Source organism: Typopeltis vanoorti, chromosome 9 (assembly GCF_054136105.1).
Source record: "Typopeltis vanoorti isolate ZY-2024b chromosome 9, IOZ_Tvanoo_1.0, whole genome shotgun sequence".
NCBI lineage: Eukaryota > Metazoa > Arthropoda > Arachnida > Uropygi > Thelyphonidae > Typopeltis > Typopeltis vanoorti.
The window spans coordinates 143,471,232-143,491,922 of NC_143557.1; the positions used below are offsets into that span (position 1 = coordinate 143,471,232).

General features: G+C 37.0%; 1 protein-coding gene across 4 annotated transcripts in view; it reads right to left on the minus strand.

Moving 5' to 3' along the window:
* Positions 1–13,132, minus strand: part of sbm (L-type amino acid transporter sobremesa) — a 196,265-nt gene extending 183,133 nt beyond the window's left edge. For 2 of the 4 annotated variants that reach the window (XM_090398360.1, XM_090398365.1), the window contains exon 1: positions 12,841–13,117. The gene's annotated coding sequence lies outside the window, so the exon portion shown is untranslated. Of the gene's footprint in view, positions 1–12,840 lie in introns of all 4 variants that reach the window. The other 2 variants (XM_090398362.1, XM_090398364.1) reach the window with 2 other exon arrangements.
* Positions 13,133–20,691: the final 7,559 nt, after the last annotated feature.

Sequence of the window (20,691 nt, forward strand, 5' to 3'; positions counted from 1 at the left end):
GTCTCTAAGCAATGAGTAAATAATCACCAAACCTTTAAACAGTTCATAATCTCCCGAATAGAAATAAATAACCTGAAATGGCCAATCCGTGACTTCCCAACACAATTTCTCGTGGACTTTGTCGATAGCCGCATTGCATATATTTCAGCAAACATGCTGTTTTTCCGTCCACCACGATCAACAGTATCCGGGTTAGAGTCCTGTCTAATGAAGAATAGTAAATGAGGATCAGTTAGCCGGTGTCATGCGATATCATCCTCTCCTCCAGCCGGAGAACAGGCAAAACCAACACACCGATTTTGATACCGAAAGGAGCACCACACCTGAGCCACTCAAATTAGGAGCAGCCGAAACTCACAGCCAAATGTGATCACATACCATGCTCGAATTCTAATTAAAAATAAATTAATAAAAGAGAAATAAAACCATGCCCACGAGTACGCACGGTCGCAACTTATTCTGGTAAAATTTCCAATCGAATCGATTTTCTTTACACGACTATACTCGGTCCAAAAACTTTTAGCACATCCTTAAATTTACGCCGTTGCTAAGGGAAGAGGACCCCCCCCCCTTACTTTTCCTTACCTTCTAACCTCTGCACGTTTTCGCAAAGTAAACAGAATTGCTTTGTGGCGTTCAAATTTGTGACATTCTTCAAGTTAAGAAGAATAAAATCCTTTCTGAGATTAGCCTTGGAGGAAATAATTCATCTGCATTGGCTGCTTAAGCAATGGTGCGATGTGTAACTTTCCAAAGTAACGCTCTGTAAATTTGTTTTAAATTCTTAACTGCTTTTTTCAGAAAAGTATCCTCTTGCATTACAGGGAACAATTCGCTGTAATTCAGAATATTTATGCTATGTTCCGTGTCGTATGATATTTATTGTCCTATAAAACAGTTTTCCTATGTAAAAGCGGAGGCGAAATTTTAATTTATCTCGGAGGCAAGACTAGTAGAGCCAGCATTAACAAAAGCTGAACTGTGTTTAACTGCATGTGCGAGAAAGATCCGAGTGCGAAGTGCACAACACACGATGCAAATTGAGATTTACCTTATTTGAAATGAAGCAGCGTGCAATTGCGATGAATGCGAACTGTACACACTTCCTCGACACAACGAGCTCCATCCACTAATATTTCTTGCCTTTGAACGATCCCTCGAAAATCTCCACCAGCATTGACTGCCTTTTCTGTTTATTTCGTGTATTTTTTTAAATTTATATTTTACAAGAAAGTTAAAACATGGGTTAAAACTGCAACACCAGAAAAAGTGGTCAAAAATGACACCAGTATTGCTTCTTTTGTGGAATTGGTTGTAAATATATCGTGCTCCTGGAGGTCATTTTGCGTTTCTTATATCTAATTCACAAATCATCAGTTGGCTAAAGCGAACCTGATGTTTAAATAAAGTATTTGAAGTTTGCTTCTTCTTCTTCTTTTTTTTTTTTTTTTTTGTTATATGTACCATTGAGAGATGTTGGCCTAAATGTTATTTTAGTCTTTTTTTTTAAAAAAAAGTTTCTTTTCATAGATTCCTCCCCCTGCTCCCACAGACAACGCTGAATCAGAGACTACACCCATTTCCGTGCTGTCGAAGACAGTACCTGTTCTATCATTCTTCCCAGGGGAGAACGTTTTTACGGCATCCTCTAATTGTATAGCATACGTCATCAGTCGCGCGCTATTTACAATGACGTACATAGCCTATTCTTGTAGCGTGCGGTAACCAGAGGAGAGGTCACCAGACTTTCCAGTCTGTGCTCACCGCAACTGCAGACCTGATTATTAACTGGAGATTCACCTCTTTCACAGCGGAATCCAAGTTCCGTGGGACTTGTATTATTGTGGGATGTCGAATATCTTTTGCTCTCGCCCCCGCATGCAGAAAGCCACGTGACTGATGTACGTGTAGCTCTGTGAGGTAATTTCCGCCGAAGTCATAGCAGAAAGTGGGTTTCCTTGATGGCGCGTGCGTGTGTGTCTGTGGGATTCATTCATTAATGGGGGATTTGACAACGCGCTTCATGAGCTGCCTTGCGGTTCTGCCTTTGACTTTTGAGTTGTCAGTGACTGAATCTCAAGGTCCAACTGATTTTAAGGCCTCCACGTTGGCTTCAACCATCCGGAGATATTGGAAAATTTCCTGGCATCGAACTCCATTATCCTTGGGATCGAAGGGGATAGGAAATTAGCAGTGGGTGCTGTTTCTTTGTCGGAAACGCAATCATCTATTGGTTTCGAAATTATAACCTTCCTTCCAACAAAATATTTTTGTTTCGGTTGACAGTTGTCTGTGTTTCCTCAGAACTGTCTCCCTCAAAAGTACTCGCTGATCAAGTGCATCGGACTGTGGCCATCTGAATAATCGGGGTGCACAGGTATTCTATTTTTAGGTACAGTAATTGATGAAATTATATAACTCGGCTTCGTATGGTTGGAATAGAATAAAGTTTTGTGGTTACAATACATGCAAGAAGTTCTTCATGTATTTCAGTTTTTGTGTTTTAGTCAGCCCAATTTTTATTAACAAAATTCAGCAAAATGATTGTCCCTTACTCGACTTGTTTAAAATTTAATCATATACTTTAGAATCGGCATTCAAATTTCTCAAATCGTTTTTCATTTCCATCCGATTATCTCTACCGGCAAAATGATGTGTACAATAATTGTGCGGTAGATGTGTCATAAACATGCTGTAACTTTTGACGCCTGCATCGATTTTATCACAAACATTATGGCAGTGCTCAAAACTCAACTGTGAACAAGTTCCAGTTTATTGGATGTGCACATTCATGAGCGCCAGTTCTAAGTGCCTTTCTCGCTATATGCGCATGCTCTAAAGCAACAATATCCGTTTCAACCAGGAGAAGCTGATTGATGAAAAAAAGTATTCTTTTATTGATTTAATTTTCCGCTATAATTCGATTTTTTATCGGAATTCCATATTTTATCGGCAACACAATTAGAAATTATAATAATGTTTTTTTTTTTTGTTTTTTTTTCATAATTGTGCGGTTTGTTTTGGAAAAATGATTCGAAATCAATGCTCTGTTGGAATTTAATCAAGTTTGATCTGTAAGATCTGTAATGAAATTTTGAAAGTTATTTTATTTGAACTATTTACTGATAATATTAGGGAGGTTTTTTTTTTTTTTTTTGTCTGCAGTGCATAACTCACAAAACAGCTCTGTGCAGCTGTTGTGCTAATGCAATAACTAAATTTAGCTCTTTTTTTTTTATAATAGACTATAGCCATGACTTGACTTTTTTTTTCTTCTCATTTTAACTGCACATTTTGGTCTTCGGATTCCCTTTTATCCAGTTGATGTGCTTTATTAACGAAACATTTCTTACCGTGAATCAGCGTGTTTTCCCCTGCCAGTATTTGTTATTGTGTGCGCTGACGCGATCCATATTTATTCAGTCACTACCCGCATACAGGAAGAGTGGGGAGGAAAGAAACTATAACTGCAACGAAACCTAAGGCTTGGTGCAGTCCACTTTAATGACCTGCACCCAGGGGCACGCCAGTAGTGTCCGGCGCCTGCGTGCAAAACTTTAGTTGGCGCCCCTATACCCAGTAGCACGCCAGTAGTGTCCGCGCCTGTGTGCAAAACTTAAGTTGGCGCCCCTATCCCCATCCCTCTCCAATAAAAAAATCACTTTAAAAAAACGTTTTTTTAAAAAAGTATTTCCTCCTCTTTGGCGCCTTTACTATCCTGGCGCCTGTGTGCGTCGCACACATTGCACATATGACCGGCGCGCCCCTGCCTGCACCAGCGGGAAGAACGGAGACAAATAAATATGGAATATTCTAGAGAAGTAAAACGGAACTTGGCAGAGCTAAGATTTTTTCCCCCTCTGGCCACAGTCAAGGAGACTCGTCGACCTCGCTCGCGAAGAACAAGCTTCGAAATTTCTTCTTACTTGCATTGGCATAAGATCTTTACAACAACAGTCAGAGAAACATCCCGGCATGCACTTCTCAGATCGATGTCATTTTGTTGATGTGGTTGTAAAGCTAACGAAACCTTTGCAGTGAAGCAAAACAACTACCACAGTTTGCTATTAATTACAGCATGATCTTCTATCGTGATCACGAACGTGTGACCTTTTGCATTTAACCTGTTAGCCTCATTTAATCAAATCTCCATAATCAGCGTACCTTAGTAATAATACTATATTATGACATTCCACCTGAAGGCTTAAATTCATCCATTGTGACAACAGGAGTATTTGTACGAATTATTGTTTGAAACCGTTTTTATATATTTTCTTATGGAAAATGAACCAACACTCCCAAAGCTCAGGTGACAACCGACTATCTGGATGCCAGAAAGTATTTAAAATATTATCACCAGGTGAGATGGGCTTGTGTTTACTGACACTCAAGAGTACTCCTCATCTTCCAAAGTCGCACCCGTTTTTCATTTCATTTTTTTATTTTTTAACATTTTTATTATTTTTCTCTCTATCAGTAAATTGGGAATAAGTGTTTATTAATATGTATTAATTGTACTGCATATTTATTTGAGTATAATTTCTGTTGATTGCACATGAATTGTACTCCAGAGCTGCATCTTTCTGCTTACTTGAAAGAGTTCCATCTCGGGTGTCCAGCGTAGCTTTTCCGAACTAACTCTTAGCCCAGTCACGTTATAAATGGTCTATAGGTTTACAAACATAATTAATAAATGCCAAAGTTTTACAGCCTTTTTGGGGCTGTAATATTCAATAAAAGTTAGAGGATATTTGCAATGTCTACACGTATTTAGTATACTACGAAAGTTCCAGCGGGGAAAGTTTCAGTGGGATAACTGAAAGAGAACGCTTTTATCGATAATTTTCATGGAAACGTCGAAATATTTTCAGAAATTATTTTGAAAATGCATCATGTACTCTAAGATGCGGTTAGCCGTTGTGTGACGAGCACAGTTTCCATCACCAGTCTTTTACTCGCGGGTCACGTGACTCTGCCTGATTTTCTCGCTTCCTCTCTGACACTTAGTCGTGTCATGCAACGTCTATTCTTCACGGTGTGACAAGCACTTATTTGAGAAGCCATAACACTAAAATTGCTCTATCACTTAATTGTGTCAACAGAAGATGCAATCCTCTGTGCTGAGCTAGCGGTGATCTCTTAAACTTTTCAAGAAGAATTTATAAAGTCAGTCATTTTCACAAAAACAGTTGATAAAATTACCAATTTAAAAAGCTTTTAAAAATTAGAAAAATTAAAAATCGCTCGTATGTATAAACATGTATTGTTTTTGAACTGATCTGATGGCTTTCGGTTACCTCTCTTATACTCAGCTTGCCAGGTCATTTCAAATATGGACGATGCAAAAAATCCCCCCAACTTTCTTTATATAGATGTTTCATAAGGGGTCTACTTCTGTGTAGAAGTTTAGCTTTCTTCCACAGTACTCTGTGATTAATAGAGATGGCATATTCAGCCAAGAAAGACTGTCCAGGTTCGTGGTACTGGGTATAAGATTTATGTTTTTCACATCTGAGAGCAGGTCTACCTAATTGATCGAAGTAAGACAATCCGCAACAGCAGGAAATCTGGTTGACACCTTGAAAGATGAATGGAGGAAGCTTGTTCTTAGATGAAAGAAGGAAGGTTGGAATTTTCCTGACAGGAAAATTAATCGGTATTTACTTGACTTTAGATGCATGCGCGTTAAACATAGTATGATGTTTAAAATAACGCACATGTAAGAGAAAACTAAATTATTACTCGTATGTATTTTGCTGAATATGTCATGAACCTCATTCAGCGAAGAATTTGCAACAAATCTTATACAATCTTGATGTTCTTGGATTGGAATGAAAGCACGTGAAGATTTTTGGATTCTGAAGGTTCAGACCTTGCTTCTCATGCCATCGGCACTACACACAGAGTTCACTGAAACCGTATTAAGATGCTACACTCGTACAGTAGGTTCAAATCTGATCGTCTGTTTTCGAATCGTGTGAAGCCCAACTCCGCTTCCTAATCTTAATTGGACAGACTGTATGCCTATTTCTAAGTTTTGGGAGGTAATTGCTGTTAATTGCTTATAATTGTTTATATTTTATTTATATATTATTTTTGATCATTATCATCATGCTTGTCAAGTATTTATGCCTAGAGTGGCCTGTTCCAGCCTCCTTCGAAGCCATCATTGAATTTCTTAAGAATATGTCCTGGTTTTCTTTCTCCTAGTGGTTTGTAATTTAAGGTTTGTTTATTATTTTTAAATAAATAACTTAATTATATATCTATTCCCACTTCTGACCTCTTATAGTATTTTCTCCTACTGGACAACTGCGACCGAGACACGTGATATTATACGTATGCTCTATGACTTTTTCTTATATTCAGAATTTAAATGTTGTTACCAGTTCTTGTCTTCTCCCTGGAGGAAGTTCATGACATATTGAGAAAAATATATACCAGTAATAAATTATATACATTTTGTTTTATGTGTGAAGCCACTATTTAAAAAATTATACTGTATTAATATTTTTGATTCTTTTGCTATTTATTCATAATGAAAATAAGTACAATAATTATCCATTAAATTAAACATTTTTCTCCCAATGACAGCTATTTTAGAATTAAATAACTCACGAACTATAAATATTGTGTTGCGTCAGTCAATTGGGTTACAACTGGCAAGAAGTTTGAGGATTTGCAGTTAATGATACAACAGCCTAATAAGGTCTATAAGAGTGGAATACTTATTTTGATATTTTTCAGTTTGTTTGGAATGCGAAATTTTAAATGTTCTAAACTAAGCATTTATTACTTAGATATTAGGTCATCATAATCATCAAATTCCTGCCATGTACCCTCAAGGGGTGTACAGGATATAATAGTACTACACAAAAAAATTACATCATTACTAACTTCCTATCTACAATTTTCCTCCAAATCAGTCTGTTACTTGTCAACACTCCAACATTATCAGATCTTATATTTCTATCTTCTAAAGCACTTTGTACCGTATCAATCCACCTATATCTTGGTCTTCCTCTGGGTCTTTTTCCTGCCAACCTGGCAGAGAACACTTGTTTTGCTAATCTTTCTTCGCCCATTCTGTTTAAATGACCATACCACCTGAGATTAGCTCTGCTCACGCATTCCTGGATGCTGACAATGTCAAGTTCTTTCCTAATATCCTCGTTTTTAATATGATATTGCCATTGATGCCATCTGTTCACGCCTCTAATCTTTCTCTGGACTCTCATATCTGCGGTCTCTAGTCTTTGGTCAAGTGTTTTACTTCTGACCCAGCTCTCAGATCCATAAGTTAAAACTGGTTTGAACATTGTCTTGTATACAGCTAATTTAGTGTTCCGACTAATTTCTCTCTTATTCCATATGAATTTATTCAATTGAAGTGGCGGCTCGCATATAAGCACTGCGACACTGCAGCAGCCCCATGGAAAAATGAAAAAAAAAAAATTGTTTGTGTTTATAAATAATGACAATGCTTACAACATTATATAAATGCAGTATAACATGTTAAAGGTTACAGCTTATGTTTTGACATTGATTGAATAGTTAATAATTGGAATTGTTCGATTAACGCTTTAGATTACGAAACAAATACACTGCGATCTAACGCGGTGTCAGAATTATCACGTTAGGCCAATTGCAGCTTCCTGGCCGATATTCGTTTGCGCTTCTCATTGCACGTTACAAGTGATTCCGACACTGCTCGTTTGGGCAGTGTATCAAGTGTTTTACTTCTGACCCGTATGCTTGCGCGCGTTATTTCTGTGAGATACGAAACTGTTATTATTGGTGCGTGTTCGTAGTGAGGGTGAACTATTTTTTTGTAAATCTTATTTTATTTTGTTAAAATAACATATATTTATTTATTTATTATAGATACAAGGCTGAATTATGATGAGCGTCACTGTTGAAAATATGAAAAGAATTATATTTTTTCAATTATCGTTACACGAAATAAATGCACTGCGATCTAACGTAGTGTGAGAATTATCGCGCCAATTGCAGCTAGACTCGCCGATATTCGTTTACGCTTGTCATTGCACGTTACAAGTGATTCCGATACTGCTCGTTTGGGCAGTGTATCGTATGCGCATTATTTCTGTGAGATACGAAACGTTTATTATTGGTGTTTGTTCGTGGTGAGGGTGAAATATTGTTAATAAAGTAATTTTTAATATGTAAATTTATTTATTAATAAATAAATTAAAAATATTATAAATATTGGTTTCTGATTAGGAAAAAAAAAGAATTTTTTTGTATATGCAGCACCCCCACTTAAAATTTTCACCGACCGCCACTGTTCATTTGACTTCCTACCATACCAGCTTTGCTGATTCTGTTGTCTATTTCCATATTTAATTTACCATCTTCACTAAAAATCGTGCCTAAGTAGCTGAAATGTTTTACTTGTTCCACAGGTCCTCCGTTCACAACACAGTTGACATTTTCAACGATTCTGCCTGTTTTCATTGTCTTTGTCTTTTTATTGCCTTTTTTTATCGTCTTTTTATATTAGATATTAGGTGCTATTTTTTAATCTTAATTTAGCGTGCCATTAAAAATCCCATCGATTTTTAATTACAACCATAATAGGGAATCAGAAAGTTCTCTGATCAAATAAAAACAAATGTCTGCAAAAGTTTGCTTTATACCGAACTAGGAAATTCAACTAACAGTAATTTCATTCTTTACGCTAGCGAACACGAAAAGGAATATCATTGCGTGTCGAAAAATCTATCAGGTTGCAAAAAGTAAACAAAAAAATAAATGAAAGCATTGCAGCGCATTTAGAAATAGAAGTTCAACGGGACAAAAGGCTAATACGAATGCACAATAAGGAAAAAAAAAAATATATCGAATTCCGTACATTACACGAGCGCGCAATTTTTTTTTTATTTTTTAAATCCATTCCAGAAAGAAGAATTTAAATCAGAACTACCATTCGCAGCGCCATATTAATTCTGTAATGTACTGCATTTAATCAAGCAATGTATGTGTGTGTGTGTGTGTGTGTGTGTGTGTGTGTGTGTGTGTGTGTGTGTGTGTGTCATTGGCGCGCTCGCTCACCCGTGAATTCGCTAATCTCAGACGACTAAGGCAATGTGGGTTCACAGTAGCTGTAGATTTAAATATACAGTTTAGAGTTATTTTGTTAAACCATAATAACGACACCTGGAACTGTCAAGAAAATGCCATTTTTTTTTGTTGTTGTTTGTGGAAAAATCCATATCGATCGAAGAATTCAATCCTTCGGTTATCAATCCCCACAGGCCAACCGATTCAGTGTATTGTATGGCATTTATGTTCAGTAATAGAGCGCACGAGTATAAAATATCAACTCATTTCCATCATTGGCTAAAATGATTTCCTGTTTCTCCCTTTACAAATTCGAGTGCCGATAATTTTCAGATATTACCGAAGTATATATGCGCCCGTTACTTTCTTTCTTATAAGTGACCTACATATCATGATAAGAATGTCGGAATTTTATTAATAGGCTTCCTTTGAATATATTGTTCTCATATATTTTCTGATATGTTGCTTGTTTTTGTTGAAATAGAGAGAGAGAGAGAGGAGAGAGTCATTCGATATCGGCGTATCTTTATTATAGCTGTGTTTTATCGACCGGAACAGTTTACGTTGCACAACATTAATTATTTTTATCCAGGTGTATGTGTGTGCGTGCGTGCACGTTTGTGTTCGTAAGAAAGTTATTTGTTTTCTTAAGTGCTTAAGAACGCTGTTAATTTGGCAGATTAAACAATGCGTTATAACGATAGCCTGCTTCACTTTTATTAATTGTAAAGTTATGAAGAAATGATTTTTTTACACTCTTAAATCATTATTATTTTTTGTAATAAGATTTCGGAGGAATCAGTAATCATAAATTCGTAATTGATTCCTTCATTTAATGCCATTACGAGATTATTTTATGGTATTATTTTATTGCTGCGTTTTTCCAGGTTGTTAAGTTTCACTTCATATTTGAAATAAATGAGAGAAATAAATTTTAAATAATAAATACGTTTATTTTGAATCTATAACACTGGTCGTGCTTTCTTTAGGATTCCACAAATTAATTAATCACACCATATTTATTTATTAAACAGTTATCAAGTAGTACCAAAAGAACGCCTTTACATTCTCGAAGATTGCTTTAAAATAAAAATGAATATTCGATCTTTATCGTTTGTTTCACTAAATCTATTTTTGGAATACTTCTGATACATGTTCTAGCCACCAGGTGGTGCCAGAGAGGTCAGTAAATAATATCGAACGAATATCATAATGTTAAGTTATTGACAGGTTTAGCTAGTAATTGTTAAATTATATTTCATTTGTTTTATTGTAACCCTATTTTGCTCAAAAAGGTATTTTGTGTGCGAATCGGAATCAGGTAAAATATTCCTTTAGAGGGCGTTTATCTAAGAATTGTAATAAATTAGCAGCAATTTAATTATTTTCAGTTAAATACAATATAAAAATAGATAAAGACAAAACAGCGGCAACGCTTGATAAATGAACATAAATTTAAATAAAAGGAAGTATTTTGATATATAGCGCACGTGTGTGTGTGTGTGTGTGTGTGTGTGTGTGTGTGTGTGTGTGTGTGTGTGTGTGTGTGTGTGTGTGTATTACACATATTATCCAGACTTGTGTATTATAATATGAAATTTAGAATAAAACACTTTTATGGTAAAAAAATAAATAAATAAATAACTCTTACTACAACAAGCCGCTTATAACGCAAACCACAAACCAAAATGAAAAATTCAATTCTAAATGATTAAATAAATTTTAAATGAATAAATAAGTAAATAAATTGCAACTTGAAAGAATAAAATTAATTTACTTTTATTTTTCCCAAGGGGATGTTGGCAGATACACCGCATGTCTCTACAGTTAGTAAAAATATGCAATGTCATGAAATAGTTGCGCAATGTAAAGAATTTAACTATTGAAATGGTCCATATTAAAAATTCAGCTATTTCATTGAATACTAATAGAAGTTCAGCTTTTTATTCTTTTTTATATATATTTTTTTGCATTTTAAATTACATATGATGGAATAGTTGGCAAAGTAATACTTGCTCTCCGACCAACAGAGTGTAGGTTCGAATCCCGTCGTGGAAAAGGATGTTTGTGATTGTCCTTAAGTGAGAAATGAATTTCATCGTCCGGTGTGATCCCACCTACCCTCTTACACGATGGAGGTCTGAAGTGGCTTGCAAAAGTTCCATGTGTGGTCTGTAGAGCAGGGTTGAAGGACTGTGTAAAAAATAAATAAAGAAAAAATCTTTAGCCCACCTACTATACCCATACACTATACAACTTTTCGTGGATGGCGGAAAAAATTGTGTCGGTATTTTTACATATTGTTTGCTTGTCTGCTCCCCCCTCCCCCCGAACAAACTATTACCAGATTTATGCCAACAACCGGTAAAGTGGACCTGGCACTGAAATTTAAATCCGTCAGTTGTTTAAATAGGAATAAATACTACGATCTGCAGGCTTACTTGTTGATTTAGTCTTCATTTTTTGAGATTTTTCTCCTGTCATTTGTTTTCACAACAAATATCAGTTTTTCTTCAAAATTGTTATTTGTAGTGCAAGCGGATGCTTCTTATTAATTATCATTCGGAAACGAAACAGCATTTCCAGGGCTGAAAAAGCTTGTGCGCTTTTAGCTGTAACCGAATGCAATTCTACCTGTCAAAGATTATTTCCGCTTTCCGCTCGACGGAAAACCACGATCAGGCGATCGTATTTAACCGTCAGGAAACGACCATTGAGCCGTTGCTTTAATGGCTTTAATAAGCGAAACTTTGCAGCTGCTGTTGGTAAAATACTAAATGGTTTGGTTCTGCATAATCGCTGACAAACATTCCTCATACGATTCATACACGAGCGTCGTTTATAAAATTGCGGAAGGTCCTCTCGAATACTAAAATCGGTTAACAAAGTGAAGGACCCTTCGAGTATCTAATAAAAACAAAATCAGGATTCAACGACGTCACGCTAATCTGAGATTTCTGGAGAGAGAGAGGGGGGGGGGGTATTTTACGTATAGAGAGTTTGAATTTTCTGAGGTAGTCACAGCGTCAGAGGATCTCGTTCTAGTGGCATAACACACTTTCGAGTCTTCTCCCTCCCGCTTTGCAAAGGATCGCAGGGCTTAAGACCGCCTTCGTCACATTAAAAAAAGAAATTCTACGTAAACAATGAGCTTTCACCTTGAATTTTTTCAATGGATTCATTTATTTCTGTTTTCGTACCTTCCATAATAATTCTCGATAATAATTTCCTTATATGCTGATCATGCAGTTTAAAAAATATGTTACGCTTTGCACTTCTACTGTGACAGTTTCATTTTATATACCATTCCCCCCTTTTGTCACCAATGATAGATGACCTTCTACCATTATGCGTGTGGGGGGGGGGGGGGGTGCGCGCGCGCGTTGAGCTCGATCTGGAGTTAAAATCAACTGTTGCTCGACTGTTCATTTGTCAAACGCTTGAAGCGCAACGTCATCCTCATTTAGCGTGGTATATTTGAAGGAATAAATTAAGAAAGAAATTTAAGACGACACTAATACCCATCCTAAAATACACCTCTCAGACAAAACAACCTCTCTTTTGCTACGCACGATGCATCGAACAATAGCAAGTGATTTAAGCACCTCTGAGAAATGTCTGTATTCAAATCCTTCTCTGGAAAGAGAAGGTTAAGGGTGTGGACAGACGCCTCCATCGCCTTCACAAATACTCCCACCACCCGTTGATCCCAGTGAAGAAACGTTCGAAGAGGAGTTGCTATGGAGACTCACTTACCTGCCGAAATGTCTGCCAATCCACCGCGGTTATCGTTCTTGCGAGGAAGGAGCGACACAGAAAGGTCAGAGCGTAACGTACTCCCTCTGGGGCTCTCTTACGAAGTCCACTGACGAAGAATGACTCCCGGACACTTCACCGTTTTGCTTTCACCAGAGAGAAGTGAATGTTTCGCCGAACGAACTACGTGCACGGCGCGGTAGCGCTTGATCTGGGTGAGCTCTCTACGGTGTACCTCTCTCGCTGTCTGTTCGCGCGCGCGCAGAATGGCCAGCATGGCGGAGCTTCTATTTCTGTCCTTGTTTTCTCCTCCTGTCTTTCCGTCGGGTTAGAGCAGACCTCTCAGAAGACAAATAAGGAGATCAGGAGATTATTATCTGCCCTTCGTAGCTCATTGCTTCGACAAAGATTACAACAGGAAGACGTCTTTCATCCCGATGGGCATGACCTTTCGCGTTCTATCCAGTTCGTTGAGCGGCAAAGTAGCTTTGAGGGTGTGCAGATGGACTCCATTACTGTTTCGAACTTATCTCGGGGGTTGAGGTGCGAAGGATGTGCATACATCAGGCTATTCATTGATGAAACTGTTGCCTTGGCATTCCACTGTTTAAGCATTGCTGGCAGACTTTCAATAAAATTATTTCCTACTACTCAGAAATGAACCCAATGTAATAGAAGCCGGGTTTATTAACTTCATTATACGTAAAAAATAAATTAATGAAACAACAAAGATAATTCTAAAATTTCCATATTTCTACGCGACGTGTACAGGATAGACCAAAGTGTGAAAGCTCATTGCCGAGGCAACTCGTTTTGCTTTACTTCTTCGAAGTAATACACATGCGCAGAATAGGAAAATTCGTTGTTAACAGACATTTGTTCTGCTCCACAAGTAAGATCCTCTAGCCCAGAGAATTTACACGAGTAGCCAAAATTTGTTTTAATTTCATTGATTATTGAAAAATCTTACCAACGTATTAAGCATTCCACCCCCCCCCTGCGCGCAGAAACACGGATGTCAAATTAGATAAAAGAAGATAAAACCTTTCACCTCCGTTTATCCATATTGCACACAGAGATGGTGATTAAATGCTCCCAGAATAATAAAAAGTGGGTCAATAAGTCATGCCAGAGAATGGTGCGAACAGATGTCGAGATTGGGTAACATCAACGGTCTTCTCCTGTTTGTCTAGAATTTGATTCCAAAACAGCTGGACGAGGAAGGAGGGATGTCTTTCTTTCGTATGCTACTGTTTTTAGAATGTTCATTCTTTTCTTGTTCGTTATTTCTGAACTATTGGAACGTAGAGTTATTAATCGGAACCTCACCAAGTCCTGTCTTTATCCTCCTCAGGTGTTGATCGTATGAATGCTGTTGGAATGGTGATTTATATTATCTGATACCCATGCAAGCAAACATCTGCAGTACACATTTAGTCCCGTGAATGGGAAGATTGTTGCGGCTTAAGAGATCGAAAAACCCAGTTTAAGTCTCCAGTACGCGGTGTGGTGGTCGCACGCTGGGAAATGTAATTCATCCACGACCCCGCAGCGGGATTCAAACACGTGACTCGTTGCTTCGAAATCCAGAAAGATTCATATTTTTATTTCAGAACTTCGAAAGAGAAAAACTATTCTGTTGATGACACGACAGTAGTCCGGATTGATTGACTGCATCCTCGGGAAGAGGAGCGTCTTGAGACTCAGAGCCCACGCGAGCAGACTGCGATTACCTTAGTTGCCACAGCGATCACTCTCCTCTTACCGAGGATGCGGTCAGTGAAGGTGGGCTACGGACGTGCCATCAACGGAATCAGTTCCCCCCTTCGAAGTTCTGCAATAAAAATATCAACATTTGTGGATAACTGAGTTTATAATTTTAACTACTTCTTCGTATTTTGATGTCTTCTGACGGGTAACTAAAATTCCGACATTCAAATAGTCCCGAAGAGTATCTTGAAACTGCGATGGACACATTTTCGGCTGAATCTAATTTTTCTGACCTTCCAGGTTTCTGAAATGCATAGCGTCGATTGTCTGATGGCTATAAATGTATTCAGTGCTCTCTCTCTCTCTCTCGTGCCTTTTTTACTAACACGAAGACCCTTCTCCGAATCTGTATTATTCTTATAAATAAATGACACCCGTAAGGAAGTGAGTACTCTCGTGAATGAATGTGAGAAATTCGCGTAATATGAATCTTCACACGTCACGTGGTAATTTGAACCGAGAGTGTCAATTGAGAAATTGACACTCTCGGTTCAAAAATCTCTCTCTCTCTCTCTCTCTCTCTCTCTCTGTCATTCGGTTTATCATTCAGCCTAGGACTATAGTCATATTGTCAAAGAGAAAGAATGCACTGTCTATACGCGTTATTTATCACAATGTGCAGCATTTATTTAAAATAATTTTGCTTTTTTCGTAATTAGTATTCTAGTGGAGAATCTGTGAGGTCGTGTTTCCCTTATGAGGGTGTAATGAGCCTCTAATTTTCTTAGCTGCGAATTCATTTTCTTTCTGCTGCTAATACGCTGTTATCAGTAGAAAAATATGACGTACACATCGAAGCAACAAATTACACTTACGACGACAAATTTTTCCACAGTGATAAACATCGTCATAATGTACTGATTGTTCTGCGTTCACTACACACACTTTTTAAGCGAAAAGGGGGGGGGGGAGGTTATTACCAAATTTGATTATTTTATTTAGTTCTTTCTAATATATCGCCGTTTTATTTTTCGGTCACAATGAAATCGAAATCACGAAAAATCATTCATGAATAATCTCGCCGTGTATTTGATCAATGAAACGGTTAGAAATCTGGGCGGAGCTTAATACTTAGAAATAGTCTATCCCAAAAACTCGGATTTTTCTTCCCTCAAAACTCACTAGAAAACACAAGACAAAAATACATCGCACTGTAGAGTAGTGTCGCGTAGATGGTCTTCCCGCAATGCGCCCAAGGATTTCATGAAGGTGAATGATACCAATAATAATGTGTAGATAACATTTGAGTAATATGCTAATGTGCAGATGACATGGCCGTAGTGTCCTTGATGCAAATACAGCCTACAGAAATATGCAGCGCGACATTAATGGCTTTCACCAGCTACCTAATCGAAAACTGCGTACACATAAAATCGAAAAAAAAAGTTAATGATATAAAAAAAAAAACAATAAATAAATCCCATTTCATAGAAACCAATTATTTCACTATTCCGACGTCCGATCTCTCTCACACATACACAAGGCACCAACTCTACTAAAACCACAACTGTCACACGGATATCTCGGACTTCACTTCGATTCTGCTCTAAATCGGAGTGGCCACAGAATCACAACAAACTCCAGATAATAGCACGCAAACTATATCGATGAAGTGACTTTGCTCCTACATTCATGTAAGCGCGAAATGTCTGAAATATTGGGCGAAGACATCTAAGATATGCAATAACAGCATACGCGTTCTGTACAGATTGTATACAATATATATGTATTGAAATCTCTGCAATGTATAATGGAAAAACGTTTTTATTCTTATTTATTTATTATAATGTGACATCTTCAAGGAGTCTAAGAGCTCACTACTCCATTCCGCTATCCCACCTTCATACTCCTAATAACCTGAATGACAGAACACGAAATTTTTAAGTAAATCATCCATAGCCACTGCACAGTCATCTCCGAGCAACACTTCAATCCTAACTACAGAATTATGTACTCAGAATTTTTATTGAACAGTAAATGCAATAATAATGTCTTAATCCTACAAAAAATGCACTGCATAATAATAATCTTTGTCGTAGTTAAAGAATAAATAAAAATATGAAAAACAAAGAAAGGAGGTAAAATGTATTATTATTTATTTTTGTAGGTAAGAACAGTTTGAGAGACAAATAAATCAAACAATGAGGGAACTCGATTTCTAACTTTTACTAGCAATCTTACTACGCCATTGCTCGCACCCTTCTTGACGGTGGGAAGTAGTTTTTGCTTTCCTAATTTCAAAACGGTATTTCTGACGTAGGAACGCATTCAGCGCCATTCATGAAAGGGACAAATGTCCAAGTTTTCGTTTTAAACAAATTTTGAACGATTTCTTCCACCCCACCAAAAATGTATTTTCGTTTTTGTTCTTTTTTTATTCATGACGATTTATGATTTGAATGATTTACGTTGCAGCTGTTTCAAGATTGAAGCGAGTTGGTCATTCCATATGGACAGACGAAAGTGGGAGTAATTGATCCGAATTTTAAACGAAGCAGAAAAAAATTAATGGTGATTGGTTGCTGCTCGAGTGTTCACAGCTTTTGGAGAGAGAGAGAGGTGAAATTACTGATGTCAACACTACAAAAGGCACATCCGCCGACGAGTTCAGAGAAAGCGAATCAGTAATGGCGGAGCTATTTGATCTGACTGTTACTCTCTCTCTCTCTCTCTGTGTGTGTGTGTGTGTGTGTGTGTGTGTGTGTGTGTGTGTGTGTGTGTGTGTGTGTGTGTGTGTGTGTGTGTGTGTGTGTGTGTGTGTGTCTTCAAATATGTCATTAGCACTAGCCTTTAGCGTTGTTGGTGGGCGTATCTGGGTAGAGAGAGAGCAAAGCAGTTACTCAGGTTAGTAATTAACAACATTTGGAAGGTCGCGAAAAACCATGGAAAAATGCACGTCGTGAGAAATTTGCATTTATCAACAACAACGAAAAGGGTGGTTTGGTAACGTCCATGGTTCTACATTATCAGAGAAAGAGATACGTTTGATTCGTTCGATTCGAGTCGCTGGCTGGAAGGAATTTTTCGTATTTTTTCAGTCAATTCATTTATGACAGCAAGAAGGGAGGGAGGGTTAATCCGGCTTGTTTAAAACCCTACATCTCATAAAAATGGAACCGTAGACAAACACGATATTCAAACAGTAACGATGCGAGAGGCTGGAATTATCTGTTGCATTTTCGTCACCTTCCTCTAGTATTTCAAGAAAAAATACATCAGGTTTTGCCTGAAATTCGAATCCACATGTCTGCTCGATTTTCGCTGCACTGATCGAGACAGATTGGAAATTTTGAACTTGGAAACCTCGTCTTTCGTTTCTGTAAAGTGAAGAAAGGTCTTTAAATTCCTTCTGAGCTTCGACACAGGGTGCTCGAAACATCACGATTTTCAAATATATGATTAACACTTTTAGATTATGGTTATGTTATTCACAACCAAATCAGATACCACTTGCTGTGATAAGGAAATCTTACTAAACTTAAAGACTGGCAACACTCTTATAAATCTGGTTTTGCAATTGTTGATTCAAATGAAATGAAACAGCACGAACTCTCTCTCCTCTTGTGATTTGCTTTGCGCATAGAAAAAATGATGAGCGTTTACAGGATTCTGAATTGAAAAGAAGTTTTTTGTGGCTGGGGAGAAGAGGGTTCAATAAAAATTGTCGATGCTACATGCAGTTTAGCACCGAATCTGTATCATTAGTTTATTCTAATTAGCCTGTGTATTTTATTGTCTGAAGTCCATCATTTTAACGACCGTCTTCCGGTGCGGTACATATGGAAAGTTTATTGACCACACAGGCCAAAGCGCGTTCATTTCCCGACTGGTGACCCTTTGAGGGCGGGAGAAGGGAAGCAATGAGATAGTAACCATTACAAAATAGAAGCTCAGATTGTATCACGAAGAACCTACTTACCATATTCTTGAATAAAGTGAGTCATTTTTTTTTTTTTTTTTACTGAATGTTTTTATTGCCACATGAATTTCCATTATTACATTTATTTATTTATTCATTAATTGATATTATTATTTCATTATTATTTTTGCAGACATTCCCTCATGCTTTCATATGTCTTCTATGTGTATATATATAATAATATTTTTTTTTATTGTTCTTTCAAATATTTACATATGTACAATGATCATCTATTCAATTTTATTCAATTCTATTCAATTTTATAATGAGATTTAAATTGTAATGATGATAACAGTTTTTTTTTTATATAACAATCATAATAATAATTTACAATTATATTGTTCAGAGTTACATAAGTTGTATAATATTACATGTTGTGGTTTACTATTTTTTTTTCAAGTTTGAAAAGGTGTGATTATACAACAGTATTTACACATATGCAATCTGAATATTATGTGTCCTTATTTTCAGAAACATACGGTGTAAACTCATGATTTACTTTTAAAAGAATTTTTTTTTTTTTTTTACATTACACACATTTGTTACAATTATTATATACATTACATACATTTGTTTACATATGATACATTACTTACATTTTGTATATTATTTCTGGGAAAACTCCCATGTTACTCCTCTTAATAAACTATTATAATTACGGCTATTTTGCCTGCTTCAGTTTAGGAGTGCCCCTGTTTAAATGTCATTGGCTATTTACTCATGGATTCTTAGGGCATTGTAGATGTAAATTTACCATAAATCGCAACTATCCTACACAACTGATTAACTACGCAAACAAGATGGCAAAAACCGCCAAAACAACCCAATTACCAAATCAAACTTCCCAACACAAAAAATTATCAAACTACCATACACCCAAAACGCATACAAAGCCTATAAATACATCTTCAAACATGCTGACTACAAACTGGTATTCACCACAAACCAAAAACTGGTAAATCTCCTAAAATCCACCAAACCTCACACAGAAAGAAATATTTGAACAGCACAATGTAGTCTATAAATTTCCCTGCCAAAAAGACTGCGAAATCACCTACACAGGTTCCACCATCAGGTTTCCACCATTATGGGCAAGACTACAAGAACACTGCCATGATTTTAACATCCCTATTCCAGAACATTTAAACACTAAAAAAACGTAACATCAAAAAGAAAAATCGAATACAAAGCACAGGAAAAACGGAAATAGCTGTTCACGCCCTTGAACAAAAGCATACCCCGCAGATCGACAAGGCCATCATAGTAGACAGACAAGATAATGAAACAATGCTTAGAATATCGGAAACAATAGCCATAAAATGTGACGCGAACTATATCAACGTACACAGGCCCTACATAATCTCCGAAGTTAGGAAACTTCACAACATAAAATTGAGGTCACAACCCCGACCAATAGGCGATAACACAAACACTTCAAAAACAGAAGCACCTACCCGACCTGACATAGCATCCACTTTCCCAATGTGTTCAGATGACGACCAAGAATAGTCGAAACGGACCGCACCCCGTCAACCCCCTTTTCCCCTTCCTCCTCCCTATATAAAAAATCAACCCTTTCACCTTTTCCCCACCCTACATAATATAATAATATAATATATATGTTTATATATATATATTACGAAAAAAAAAACCAGGTTTTTCTAATTTAATTCTCCCAAATTGCCTACCCCCCCCTCCACACACTCAGTAGTTTTTGGACATCGCAGAAAGAAGGAAAACCTCAACACCCAGGAAAAGGTATGTTTAAATTTCTCTTCCTTATGCTACATACACTTTTTGGTAAATTTACATCTACAATGCCCTAAGAATCCGTGAGTAAATAGCCAATGGCATTTAAACAGGGGCACTCCTAAACTGAAGCAGGCAAAATAGCTGTAATTATAATAATTACTTACATTTGTTTACATGTGATATTTACATTACATACATTAGTTTACATATAATACATACATTACATACATTGGTTTTCATGTGATACGTACATTACATGCATCTGGTTATCTGAGGATGACACCAGTTGGTTATTATGATTTTTTTTTTTTTTGCTGTGTTGGGAAGCTACGAAATCTGATATGAATTCGTGCGCGCGCACGCGCGCACGCACACACACACACACACACACACACACACACACACACACA